The 13,970-nt window shown below is 44.2% G+C and overlaps 1 long non-coding RNA gene across 1 annotated transcript; it reads right to left on the bottom strand.

The window, feature by feature from the left end:
- Positions 1 to 3,605, bottom strand: 4933416O17Rik (RIKEN cDNA 4933416O17 gene). The gene is made up of 2 exons (NR_138559.1): positions 3,267 to 3,605; positions 1 to 1,783 (listed from the first exon to the last, which is right to left on the bottom strand). It is a non-coding gene; the product is annotated as an RIKEN cDNA 4933416O17 gene (long non-coding RNA).
- Between the last annotated feature and the right edge of the window lie 10,365 nt (positions 3,606 to 13,970).

The raw sequence follows: 13,970 nt of genomic DNA, 5'->3' as shown, positions 1-13,970 counted from the left end.
CCTGTCTGAGGACATTGATCTTATCTTTATGGCCTTGTTAAGCCTAGTTTGCTTCCGAAAGGCTCCAACTCCAGACACAGCCCCACTAAGAACCCGCACCTTAGATTCCAAGGGGTCATAGTTCAGGCCTAATACCCTTTTAAATGAAGAGGAGGTTAAAGACAGGGGAGGAATTCAGTTTGTGTTACATACATGTATGAGAAATTAGTCATTTCCTGGTGATAACTAGTGATCAGATTCAAGTAAAAATATTTCTGTTTCCGTCATTTTCTTTGAAATAGTGTTAAAATTAGTTACATGAAAATGTTCTTTCTAAAGATCTAACTAAATTCTGTTTCCTGAATATTTAAAGGAGAACATGAGCTTCCTAGGAGGGTGTACCTGCAAAGCCAGGCTCAGGTTCTGAACGTAGAGGTGTATTGAAAGTTTTAAGGCATGATGGCAAAGGCGAAAACAGTGTGTCTACTGCATGTCCGTCTCTGAATCAGTGCATTGGGCTTTCCATGCACCCTGCTTCTCACATTGGTCAGCTGAAGGGCAGAAATCAAGAAATCTTAAGCATACACCTGGAGCTGAGTTCAAACTTAGCTCAGGCCTGGTGCATAAATCGGTCCTTTTAGAATATGCAGCACAAATATAGCAAGCACTTGGTAGTGCGTGGGTTTTTTTTTCCTTGATCAACATTGCTTTGGACAAGGACATCGAGCATCTGCTAGATGGCATGTCTTCTCATCACTTGGTTCACCCCTTCCTCCATTGCTGCCTACTCCCAGACCCAGACATACTGTGTCTGTGTTGGCCTTATCCCTCTCTTATTTCAGAATGGAAAGTGGCATTTACTGGTGTTGATTGCCTACCGTAGCTGCATCACCCTTCTGGATTCTGGGCATGGGCACCCTTTTGAACCCTGGGCTTGGTTGTTCCTGTGGGGGTCTCCTCTGGAGCCCCTCTGCAAAGAGGACTCAATGTTTCTGCACTACTTGGTTTGTTGTAACCTCTCTGCTCACAGCCCAAACAGCAGAAGGAAGTCCTTTGTAGGTTTTCAGTGAAAAGAAGGGCTCAGGGTACTTCTCCTTTACAAAGCACTTGGCTGGCAATCCCTGCTTCACCATCACACTAACACAGACTTTAGTAATCATGCCTTGTTGCTTCTTACCTTTGCTACCAAGATTTTTATGAGACCTGTCAAATCAATGTGTAACCCCCACAACACAAGTACCATCTTCACCATAAATATGGTCAGGAATGAGTTCCTATTGAATACATACATTTGGGTTCTTTTAACTGTTGGTGCATTTGATAAGTGATAGATCAGTCTTGTCTGAGTTGATCCCTAATGTGCCATTTGCTCCATGACGTTTCTTCTATTTATTATTAAAAAAAAATCCTTTCATTTGCATTGAGAAATGGGCTAAAAAGCCAGACAAGGATATTAGTTCTGTCTGTGAAGATCATGGTGTATCCCTTCTCTGCAGTTGAGAACTTGTCCACTCTTTAGCCTTGCTTCCATTATCTAACTGAAGAACTCATGTTGGCGTCACCTGAGCCAGCCTGTGATGGATCTCTGCATATAGTCTGTCCAGCTCTCTTCCAGCCAAGAGGACTTCCAAAGTCATGCTGAAAAACGTCACATGGAAAGGTGGAGTCATCCACTTTGTGCTGTTGGGTAACTGGAGGGTGACCTTCACTCACACACATCATCTGCAGTGTTGGCTTCGCCTTTCTCTCTCTTCCTCAAACATTGGTTGGCTCATTCTTTTCCTTTTGTTAGTTCAGCTCTGTCCTACATGAATAATAGTGATGACATATCAGTCCTACTCATAAGACAATGTCATACATAACTGCTGTGAGGCAACTGATTTTTCTCCCCTGGTGGAGACCAGTCCCTAAAGAAAAGCAGCCCGGACCTGTGAAACTCCAGGCTCACTTTGCTCTGTCTGCCTGGGCCAGGTGTTGCTCAGGGTTGTTCAATGAGATAGAGAGAAATAATACAAGAAAACAATGGCTATGGGGATGCCAGGGCTTCTGCTCACCTTCTAATATCAGAAAGAAGAAAAGTACTTTTTATTATTATCAGCATCCCTCAGGCAGCAGAATTAGAGCCCCAGCTTCCTCTACAACAGAGCAGACTTGTTAACAGCAGGCATCAAAATGACAAAAATAGATGTAGCCTCTGGAGTGTCTATGGGTCCCAGTGGTGACCACAGTGGTGGAAATGAGCCATTCAATCTACTGCAGGTCATCCATCAATGTCAGGCAACTAAAGTCAGACAAAACAAAAGGCACATATCTTGCACACACCGGGGGAGGCGACTCATCTTCCACAGAGCCCAGGGAGGCAGACATGTACCACCTGTGCATCTTGAACCCTGGGAACCCAGGGATACACAAGCTTCCCTTGGATTGACTCGCTGTGCTGCCCTTACATTGTATTCTCCTGCCTTCCAAAGCTGAGAATAAGGTCCTTCCTTCATCAATACCTCTGCTCCCCTTGAGTCAGTGGCTCAGCCATCAAACCCTTTAGCCCATCCCCAGCTCACTCTGAATCCAGTTTTACAACTGGCACATCGTTAAGAAGAACTTGTCTTTTGTAGGATATGTTCAAGATATCGTAGCTAAAATACACATGATGGGAGCAGAGATGAAGATGGGAGAAGAGAATGGTAAGAGACAGAGGCTAGGACTCCTCTTGGGAGGTAGACAGGGAAGTTCCACCCATGAAACCTTGGCAATATGGTGGCCTAAACTAAGACCTGCATTGTCCCAACACGAGTTGACATGTCAGCACGGGTAGAGGAAATGTCACAGGAAATGCCCCTATACTAAAAGCTACTGGTAATTAACAGCTGTGTATAGAGTGAGAATCCATTTTCTCTAGGAATGAATCTGACCAAGGTTATCCAGTCTCAAGTACTCAGCCACAAATACATAGACATAGGGACAACACTAAATGGTGTGTGTGCAATAACAAAACAGTTTGAAATGGAGTGAGGAAGACAAAGAGAATATAGAGGAGGGAAAAATAGGGAGTATAAATGCTATAAAAACAGAACTCATGTATGAAATTCTCTCAAAATGAAAAGTAAATTCATTTATTCATGAATTTTATACTTTGTACATGTATGTCTTCTTAACTATGCCAGCTGTCGTTCATTTGTCTTCTTTTCTCCCATTACATTTCCTATGAATTCTAAGTATCATTCTAGGTTATTTATTTACACACTTGGTTTTGCTTTTCCTTTCTGAGATCTCATTGTTTTCCTTACCAAGATGCTTCCTCCCCTTCCATGTGGTGTCCTTGAAGGCAGCTACCAGACACAAGCAGAGCATGAAATACTGCTAAGTTACATGCACACCGAAGCCAGACACAATGACGCTGAGCTCAGACAGATGGAGAAATCAAGGCAGAGAGAGGTTATGCAACTCCCCAAAGAAAGGCTGGAGAGCTGTCTCTGTGTCGTGTGGAAATACTACAAACCCTTGTATTCACAGTGGTGTGGATCTCTGAAAATCCACACAGTCTGGCTCTTAATTCAGTCTGAGAGGGCATAGAGTTTTCTGTAACGCTGAGTTAGTTGCCCAGGGAAGCCATCCTAAATCACAATGAAAGCACTGACTTAGAAACACAGAAATGGATTTTTCTGGAAGTTCTAGAAGCAGAGATTCTAGAACCAATGTATCCACAGGGCCTCAAGCCCAGGCTTTCAGTAAAAGCCTATGCCATGCATACCCCAGGTTTCTAATCAACAGGCAGTAACTGTCCACTTAGGGCTTGGATCCATCAAGATGGTTCCATCAAGAGCGCTCTAGCTCCACCTCATTTTCACATAGCTTCTTCTCTTTTTGTCTCTGCACAAGGCAAGAGTCACTGAGTCTCCAGCCTGCCGTGAACTCAGTATGCTGCCACTATCAAATTCAACTGCAGGCACATTCCTCTTCTTTACTTCAGACCCACTGGGACAGTGTCTCTACAGTACACTGTCAAAATCACCCATATACTTGTAACTACACACTCTTCCTGGAGATGAGCTCCAGGGACTTACCTTTCTCTGCTTTGCTGATTCATATGGGACCCCCAATCATAGGTTAGGTTGAATCCTCCATATGTTTCTATCTTAGTTAGGGTTTTACTGCTGTGAACAGACACCAAGGCAGTCCATGAAAGGACAACATTTAATTGGGTCTGGCTTACAGGTTCAGAGGTTCAGTCCATTATCATCATGATGGGAACCATGGCAGCTTCCAGGCAGGCATGGTGTAGGAGGAGCTGAGAGGTCTACATCTTCATCTGCCAGTCTCAGAGAAGACTGACTTCCAGGCAGCTAGGAAGTGAATCTGATAGCCCATACCCACAGTGACACACCTACTCCAACAGGGCCACACCTTCTAATAGTGCCACTCCCTGGGCCAAGCATATGCAAACCATCAGGTATCAATACTTCTCAGTATACTATGCACTTGATTCTCTTGATACAAATTCTCTTCATATAAAATCATCCTAGGAGATCAATCTCCAGGTCAGCAAGATGCTAAGCAACTGGGAGGTCCGACATTCAATCTCTGAGAACCCAAATCAAGAGCCAGGCAGAATTAGGATTGTGGCCTTCAAGGTTCACTATTAAGCACAACTGAATGCTGCTGCTCACCTCCTGTGCTGAACACAGATCCTCCCATCACTATGAAAGCCAACCAGGAAGGATGAAGTTTCTACTTCAGTACCAGCTTGATGTCTATATATTCAATGGCTCAAAAAAGTAATGTCAGTAATAAGGTCTTACCATCAAGTTCTGTGGGGTACCAAATAGCATTGGCCTGAAATATTTGGGGTCTATGCAACCCCACTGACCAAGAACTCTGAATGAAGTAGCCCTTCCCTGGCACTAAGATTTTTATTGTTAGCTTCGGGTGTCTAATGGACCCATTTTTGCCCCATTATAGGATAACTCCAATATATATGAAACCCAATGTCCCAAAAGCTAAGGCCACTGGTGGCATAGTGGCATGAACAACACTGGAGTAGCCAACTACTTCTTGGTTGGATTTAATTCCTGCTCCAGAGAATGAAACCCATAGCTGCTACCATTATTTAGGTCAAGAATCTGTGGGTACCGGGGTCAGAGGCCCCAGGGAAGAACCTACTACTGTTATTCTTCCAAATTGTCATAGTGTTAAGCCAACTTCTAATGGTTTATTGTTATTGAGCAATAGAAAGATATATAAAGCCGAGTATCTCTCATCCCTCATACGATATGCTTCCATTTGCAGTAAACAATGGTTAACTTAGAGAACTTCAACTGGCTAGAGAATACAGAATTGCAGACCTCAGAATGCTCATCCCTGTGCAGGACACAGTTGCTGCACCCTCTCTTTCCAAGGCTCACCAATCACTGTGGAAGAGAGAGAGGAAAGAGTGTAAGATCCTGAGGTGGTGGACAGCTACAAGGAAACAGTATCTTCTGCACACAGCAGAGTGGCTGCACATATGACCTCACGGCAGTTGTGACATCATACACAAGACCTGTGCAAACCCATGTCGTACTTAACATGGAGTCATGAAGTGAAGCATGAAGTTCCTCCCCTAACTGAGGAGCTGTTGGTGACTATTAGCTACTGGAAAAAGAAGAGACAGTTTTCACTAGGAGTGTAGTTATGTTCACTACAGTCCAGTGGAAAACCACACATTTACTAATAGATGAGTAGCAAAAAAATGATCATGATAGGCTAAGACAACAAACCAAGAGAACACAGAACCAGAAGCGAATGTGGACTTGGGGAGAGTTGAGATTGAAGGAGGGAGAGATGAATGTGATCAAAGCATGTGTGGAACTCTGAAAGAAGGCAAACATTTTAAATATGAAAGTAAAAATAAAACTTTTTCAAAATCCAGGCACAGAGATGAATATTTAAGATCCCAGAACTTGGGAGGTACAGATAAGGGGATCTGGGACAGGCTGGTGTGCCAGACTAGTCAAATTGGTAAGATCTTGGTACAGTTGATGTATACACACACAGAATTGGCCTATCAGGACTTAGAACAGGGAAAGGGGGTAGGAAGGCAACAGTCATGTGTTTGCCGAGCAAGCCAGATGGCTTGAGTTCATAAGTTCAATCCACATAGGAGTATAAGAATTGAACTGACCTGCAAAGTCGTCCTCTGATCTGCATATGTGTGTCATGTCACACGTGTGTTCTACCATATCATACAGGTACAAGATAATTTTAAGTAAAAATAAAAAAGAAAACAGGTCAATCTTTCTACCCTATCTCTCCATCTGTCCATCCATATATCAGGCATCTGGGCCATCTTTTCCTTATCTTTTTTACTGTATGAGTGCATATGTGAGTGTGCGCATGTGTGCATGTGCGCAATGTGGTGGCCAGAAGACAGCCTCAGGCGTCTTCTCCTGGGCAGCATCCATTTCTTTTGAGACAAGGTCTCTGACTGACCAGGACCTCACTAGATAGGTTAGGCCTGCTGGCCAGTGGGTCCCAGGAACCTAGCTGCTGGGATAGGGATCAGTGTTGGAACTATAAGCACATACACCACAACCAGTCTCCCCATGGGACCTGGGAACTGAACTCATGTCCTTATGTCTGCAAAGCAAGCACTTTGCTAAGCTGCTTCCTCTGTACTAATCCCCATCTTTCTGGCAAGAAATGGGTGCAGTCATTTGTAGGCATACTACGTAAGCTCTGTGAGAACAGGCTTCTGTTGGCAGTAGTGCCTAGCAATTGATTGCTCAGTAAATATGATGCGTGACTGGGTATGGCATCTCCAGCTTGCACGTGTTCTAGGCTTATCTTTTGCGCCCACTCTCTACAAGCCAATCAGAAAGTTTGATGTTTAATAAAAATCAAATGAAAAGACATGCTGTGTACGGATAAAAAGTGGTTCTTGTCTATCAACATTAATAGACTCTATTACAGCTTTTGAAAACTAGGAGTCATAATACACAAAGCTCGGGTGTTGATTTGGTTGGGAAAGTAAAGAGAAAGAAATAAGCACATCTAAGACATTGTTCGCTCACAGAATCTCCTGCTAGAGACGGATGACTGCAGATGGCATATTTAATTTCATGGCAACTAGACTAAAGAAAAGTAAATAGCCCCAGACTGTTTATTTTTCTTTTCATATGCAGTTGAGAATGGGGTTCTCATACAAAATAAGCAATAAAAATCCATGAATCAGAAATGGAACCAAATGATACATTAACATACTATTAACCTCCTAACCCATGCGATGCCCGGAAGATCCCTGAGTACCACACGGTCTGCGCCGCTGGCCTCACCCAAGATGTTTCCTACTCTCCCCTAATGGCTTCTACTCTATGGATTTGGTGTTAGAGCGGTTTCCTCTTACAAAACCCCGTCACCCTGTGAAAGGATGCAGTATGTGAGCCTATTGCATGGCGGCCATACCTGAGCTCACTCTTTTCTCTTACTTTTTTACATTTTTGCCCAAAATTAGACTTATGTAATTTTATTTTTAGAAAAGTTGATTTACAACTGTGATAACACCATGCACTCTCTGCTCACCCTTTGCCTTTGAGGAGAGCCCTCCCTGTCTCTGCTATGCCTGCTCACTTAGGAAGGCAGTGCTCCTTAGGGCCTCCCTGATGGTTCTATTGTCAATTTGCCTCAAATTAGAATCCTCTAAGTAGGGAGTCTCAAATGAAGACTTGTCATGCTTTCCTAATTAGCGTGAGAAGGTCTACCCAGAGTGTGGGTGCTGCTACCAGATGGTGCAGCCCAGATGAAAGGGCCCTGCAGAAGGCAGATCTCTCTCTTGCTGCTTGCCTGGCCTTCCCTCTTCACTGCGAGGATGTTACCCAGTTCCTGCTGTGGTTCCCTTCTCTCCCTTCCTTCTATTATTTCCAGGCATCCATCCTTAACTAAGAACCAGCAAATCTCTGGGAACCTTCCAGGTTTTCAGCTTGAAATTAAGATTGCTGAATACTCAGCCTGGTGGATGGAGCAGCTACCAGGTTCTCAACTTCTCAGGTGTGAGATGACCTGGTACTATTTTTACATAAACTTAAGTAAAAACTATTTTAATATATACATGTTCATCTTACCTGCTCTCTTTCTCTGAGAACCAATATAGTCTTCTTCCTTTCTTATAATTTCTGTGGAACCCAATGAAGCCACCCATAAGGAGGGTCCTACTATACTACATTGCCACGTACACTCCAGTGAAGTCTGCTTGACAGGCTGAGAAGCCTGGGAGCACTCATGAGGCAAAGAGTTTCATGGAAACTCACCTCCTGGAGCTTTGGCGTCCTCATTAACCCTTATACTCATACCCTATCCCCGCGTTAGTCTGGTGTATGGATCCACGTGCTCTCTTTTAGTATTATTTTATTATAAGTGCCTTTTAAGATTGAATTCTGACATAGCTAAGCCTTCGCCAGTGTTCCAATGTCCTAGAAAGTCCTTGAGATGACCATGGGCTTGGAATTCAGTGAGAATGTTGCCTATTCAGTGACATTCAGAATTGCCTCTGGTATTACACTATCACTTAGAATAAAAGCCAAGTTGCTCCCATATTCAGGAATTTACAATGGTTTAGGAAGTAGATCAGGCTGTGGTTTTAGAGTATTGCATTATTCATGAGATGGTCAGCTAGAGCGGAACTCCCTAATTAGAGCCATGACTTGTGTGTAAAGACCTCACACCTGGCTTCTAAGATTATAGCTGACCTTAGATAGGGCTGATTTTGTCTCAGTTGTTTTATTGCCCAGTTCCTGCCAGTCTTTGTGTTTACATTCCTCTGTTTTGTGTAAGAGTCAGTAAGCATCCGGTAATCTCATTTGTACCTTGCCAATGTGTCACCTAACTTCCCTATTTTCTTCTATATAAAAAGTTTGATGCTCAATTTGACAAATTACATTCAGATTCTACACAATCTCACGTATTGGTCTGTCTTTCATTCAATTCCTGCCGACTCCTTGCCCAGAGTCTCCTGTGACCAGAGACCCGTTCCACGCAGACAAAGGGACCTGTGGCACTACATGAGCAGGAAGTGAACTGCCTGGTCCATGAGGGGCTCGTGTGAGTTGGCTCCCCTATGCCTTCCTGTGGCTCCTTGGCATCTTTCCATGGCTGTCTGGCACTCAAGGGTGAGGTCCTCCCAACACACTGGGCCTATGCATCTTCCACTTCTCTTATAGCAGATGTCATTTTGTGCATCAAATATCTCTTTTTAAATTTATTTTTATTAGATATTTTATTTACATTTCAAATGTTAGCCCCTTTCCTAGTTTTCCCTCCAAAAATCCCCTATCCCCTCCTCCCTCTCCCTGCTCCCCAAATCACCCACTCCCACTTCCTGGCTCTGACATTCCCTTGCACTGGGGCATAGAACCTTCACAGGACCAAGGGCTTCTCCTCCCATTGATGACTAACTAGGCCATCCTCTGTTACATATGCAGCTGGAGCCATGAGTCCCACCATGTGTTTTCTTTGATTGGTGGTTTAGTCCCAGGGAGCTCTGGGAGTACTGGTTACTTCCTCCTATGGGGCTGCAAACCCCTTCAGCTCCTTAGATACTTTCTCTAGCTTCTTCATTGGGGACCCTATGCCCTGTCTAATGGATGACTATAAGCATCCACTTCTGTATTAGTCAGGCACTGGCAGAGCCTCTCAGTAGACAGCTGTATCTGGCTCCTGTCAGCAAGCTCTTGTTGGCATCTGTAATAGTGCCTGGGTTTGATGGTTGTTTATGGGATGGATTCCCAGGTAGGGCAGTCTCTGGATGGTCATTCCTTCAGCATCTGCTCTGAACTTTGTCTCTGTAACTCAAATGTCTCTTGACTCCCTTATTCAGTTTTAAATTTGTCTCCGGATCCCAGAGCATAGCCTCACATGTGTGAGTAAATAACAATAACACCTCTAAATATGTCTTTAATGAACAAAAGAATGACCAGTGTGCAGGTTGGCATGGGCACAGAGAGGGGATGGGAATTATCAGGATGAAGTAAGCCTAGAAGTGTTTGGTTTACTTCAGACTAGCAGGTCACAGCAATGGCATTGGTTTTTAATCATAAGATGAAGAGAAGGCATAGGAGATGTTGAGCAGGGGTGACTTTTTGATTGCTATGGAAAAAGAACACCAGGGGTCCCAGAGAACGGAATTATAGAGAAAGGCAGTAAAAGCAGGTAGACACAGAGAGAGGTTTCTAGCTTCACTGAAGATGCTAGTTGGATCCAGGGTGGGTATTTGGAAGCCATCACTGGCTGATGGATTAGAGGATGCACACATGGGCAAAGTCAAGGGTCATCCCAAGGTGTGGTACCCAAGCTTCCAGCTACCTAAGGAGAGGTTGTCTGCTGAGTAGGGAGAAGAAGGAAAGAGTAGGTTTGAGTGACAGGTTTCTGAACATTCCAAAGTCAATCAGGAATGCACACAGACAGAGAAAGCAGGCAGGCTATATGATCTCAGGAAGAAGATGGATCTGGAGCCATAGTTATATTGGCATATCATGGTGTGTTAAAGCAAAGACAATAGATCAGCATGCCTAGGAATAAGAACAGGAGGCAAAGGTAGGCCAGGAGTGAGCAGTGACGCTGATAGAAGGGAGAGCAGGGTAAGGAGGTCGGTATCCTTAGAAGATGAGGTAGTGGGCTTTTTCTGTAAAGGGAAGACAACAAAGGCGTAATGAAGAGGCTCAGAAGGCTTGCTCGTTCTTGTTTTTCAACCCTTATTTTAAGATGAGCTGAGGGGAGATGACACAGATAGGCGTCTGGGACTGAGCCGGAACACAGGGAGATATTGATGCAAAAGACAGAAAGGATAATTGCAAGAGCGAACTTCAGTGGTTATGACTTAGTCCAAGTGACATTACAGCAAAGATAAAATAGGTACTTAAGTCCATGGGCTGACAGGGGGTACTGAGACAGAGAGATCTGTTACAGGGACTAATGGACGGAAAAGAGCATGCTGGCGACAGAGGAGAGCAATAAACTACAAAAAAAAAAAAAACGATCAAACTGCTCTGCCTATAAGCATCTATAATTTTCCTAGGGAATAACTGAGTGTTTCTCCAGAATGTATTTGTCCTACGTAATTGTCTTTAAAGCACAAAGCAAAACAAGCCCCGTGCTTCCCTGGATAAGCACCATGCATTTTTATGCCATGAATATGCATCCCCTTGTTTCTGAATGTGTGATTCATGCACCATAAAGTGGCCAGAAAATGAGTGCTTTTCATGGAGAGTGTGTCTGGCATCCCTTCCCTTTATGGTGTGAGGGAGGTTTCATATCCTCATAAGGTGAACGGTTGGTACAGCATGCTAACAGTGTGTGAGCTACATGCTGATCAACTGCTTTCCAACTCTGCATCTTGAGAAGATATTAGTTGTGCCTAGGAAGAGCAATATAATTACAATCTGCCTTAAATAGGTTTCCTTAAATTCTGGTTTCTCCGAGAACTAACAATCTTGCTGTTTCTCATTGGGAAAAGACATACTCGGAAGCTCTGGGCTCGGAAACAGCTCAGCTGCTTGCTCTCTCTGTGCCCCTGAATTAGCCAGTTCATATCTTAAGGCTTTGGGGTTTTCTCCTTAAATAGGTGCAATCACACCACCCTCTTTAAGCTGCCGTTTAAATGCAGTGAGACAAAGCTTGTGACAACACCTAATGGGGTGCAAAAATGGAGGAATTACCAAACGGGGAAAGTCAGTTCTTTGAAAGAGCTGCCTAGCCTCCACTAACAGGTGGTTTTCGTGCTCTTCTTATGTGGGAACCTCAGTACTGTTTCTCAAGGACGACGCAATAGTCATTTTTCTTTTGTGGTGTCTCACATCTTGAGGTGCATCACAGCCCCTGTCTCCCACCAGACATTTAACGACTCAAAAGCTCCTACCTGAGTGACCTAGTATGTTTGGCAATACGTTCTTCTCAGGTCACCTGCAGAGTTCACTCCAGTTTGGGTGTTAAGCTGTACTGGCTATTTGATTTCAGTCTTATATTTTTAGAGTCTCGATTAAAAAAAATAATAAAAACAGTTTTACAACATGAATTTGGGGCAGTGCCGATTGTCTTATTCTGGTGACATCAACTTCTCTACCCTCAATGACGTCTAAGCACATAGAATATATCAGTGACCGATGTATGCAGTGATGGTCCACAGCAAGTCTGTCTGTGACTGGCAACTGGGACAGTGTGGGGGTATGGCAGAGGACAGTCAAGGAGCTGAGACACAGAGTACCAACCCAGGGCCTCCACCAGCTCACTGTTGTCTATCATGTTCCCCATGGGTTAGATGGTGCATCAAAAGTTGGGTCTCGGATGGGGAGTTTTGAAAACAAAAATGTGATTGTGGGTAACTAGATGGGCAAGCTCAGTTATCAGACACACAGAAGAGCATTCATATGCTACCATGTTGGTAGGTGTACGATTTTGGGCATGCAGGGTGAGGATCCTATCACTGCAGATAGCTATAGAGAGCCCATTCCAACAGAGTGTCTAGGGAGGAATGTAGAAAAATACACACAGCAGGCCCCAGCAATGCCCATGGGGGAACTATCTCAAGACCAACATGGAACACTGGAAGGAGTTGTGTGAGCACTGATCTTCCTTACACATTTATGACAGAGATTAATTTCTATGTGAGAAGGGAGATGGGATGTAAAAGTCAGCCACAGAGAAGGCAGTCTAATAAGCAGGATGATGATGCAAGGTCAGTGGCTCTCAACCCCTCCAAATACCACAATCCTTCACCACAGTTCTTCATGTTATGGTGACCCTCCCCCAATCATGACACTGGTTCTGTTGGTACTTCGTAACTGTAATCTTGCTACCATTATGAATCTTCATGCAAATAAGAAAAGCAATGGCATTAGAAATAAAATAAAAGCAATCTCAGGATATTCCTCGCTTATGTTCCTAAACTCAACTACTTGTAAGAAATAGACTGAGAATTTCAAATATGTAAACAATGTATTTGGGTTATGCTCATTTCTACTTCTTAACTCTTCCTAGACTCACCTCCACACCCTCCCAATTTTATGTACTTTCTTCTTCTTTTTCCTTTTCTTTCCTTTTTTTCTGACCTACTAAGTCCAATTCCTGCTGCCCATATAAGTATGGGGTCATCCACTGCAGTGTCATCAATCTACCAGAGCAGGTCTCCCCCCAACCCCCTCTGTGGTCTCTGAGTTCCCCAACTGTGGATTCCCAGCCAGAGTAACAGTACCTGCCATTCCTGTAGATTCCTAGCAGATTAACATTACCAAGTATTTGTGTCCCCCTGCGGAGTGGGCCTTAAATCCGAACGGAAAACAAATGGTTGCACCCATAAGATCTGTACCACTGTTGCACCTGAGGCCATATCCTGTTGATTGTTGTGTTTCACAGAGCTCACAGCCAGGTGTGATTTGTGATGGCATTTGCCCTAGCAGCCCACATAGAACCTTCCAGTGCTAAGGGAGCCAACCAGCATGGAGAAAGCCACCCCACCCCTCCAGTGAGCACCAGCTTCACCTCTCTATCTTGTGGTCAGAGTGCATGGTATCTTCTGACCATGAAATAGCAACTGACCACTGAGCAGCCAGGAGTAATGGCAACAGCCTCTATTGTTCTGAGGGATCTCCAGGACACCCTGACCAACAGCTGGAGAGAATGTATTACACACACGGCACTGGGCCTTTCATTTGTCGATCTATGGCTTCTGAGAGGAGCAGAATGCCCTGTGTAGGGTAAACCAAGACAGGGCAGAGAAGGAGCTAGGGGTGGTTAATGGCATTAAAGCACACGGTTCACAGGTCACTTTGCCTCATAGCCACTGGTGAGAGCCAATGGTTTTTCCTCCTGAGATGTGAAGCATAAAATGCAGGCTAGGTGTCCACTTAGAGAGAAGACACGGATGATGTGGCGCGTGGAGGGAGGCTGCATAGCACAAGGATACAAGGTTGATAAGCCTCAATCAAACGTTTGGTGGTTGGTCTTCGTCATTGACAGGATTTACAGTC

This window comes from Mus musculus, chromosome 13, assembly GCF_000001635.26.
Source record: "Mus musculus strain C57BL/6J chromosome 13, GRCm38.p6 C57BL/6J".
In the NCBI taxonomy this organism is placed as follows: domain Eukaryota; kingdom Metazoa; phylum Chordata; class Mammalia; order Rodentia; family Muridae; genus Mus; species Mus musculus.
The sequence above is the reverse complement of the archived record's forward strand: the minus strand, read 5'-3'. Positions and strand labels throughout refer to the sequence as shown.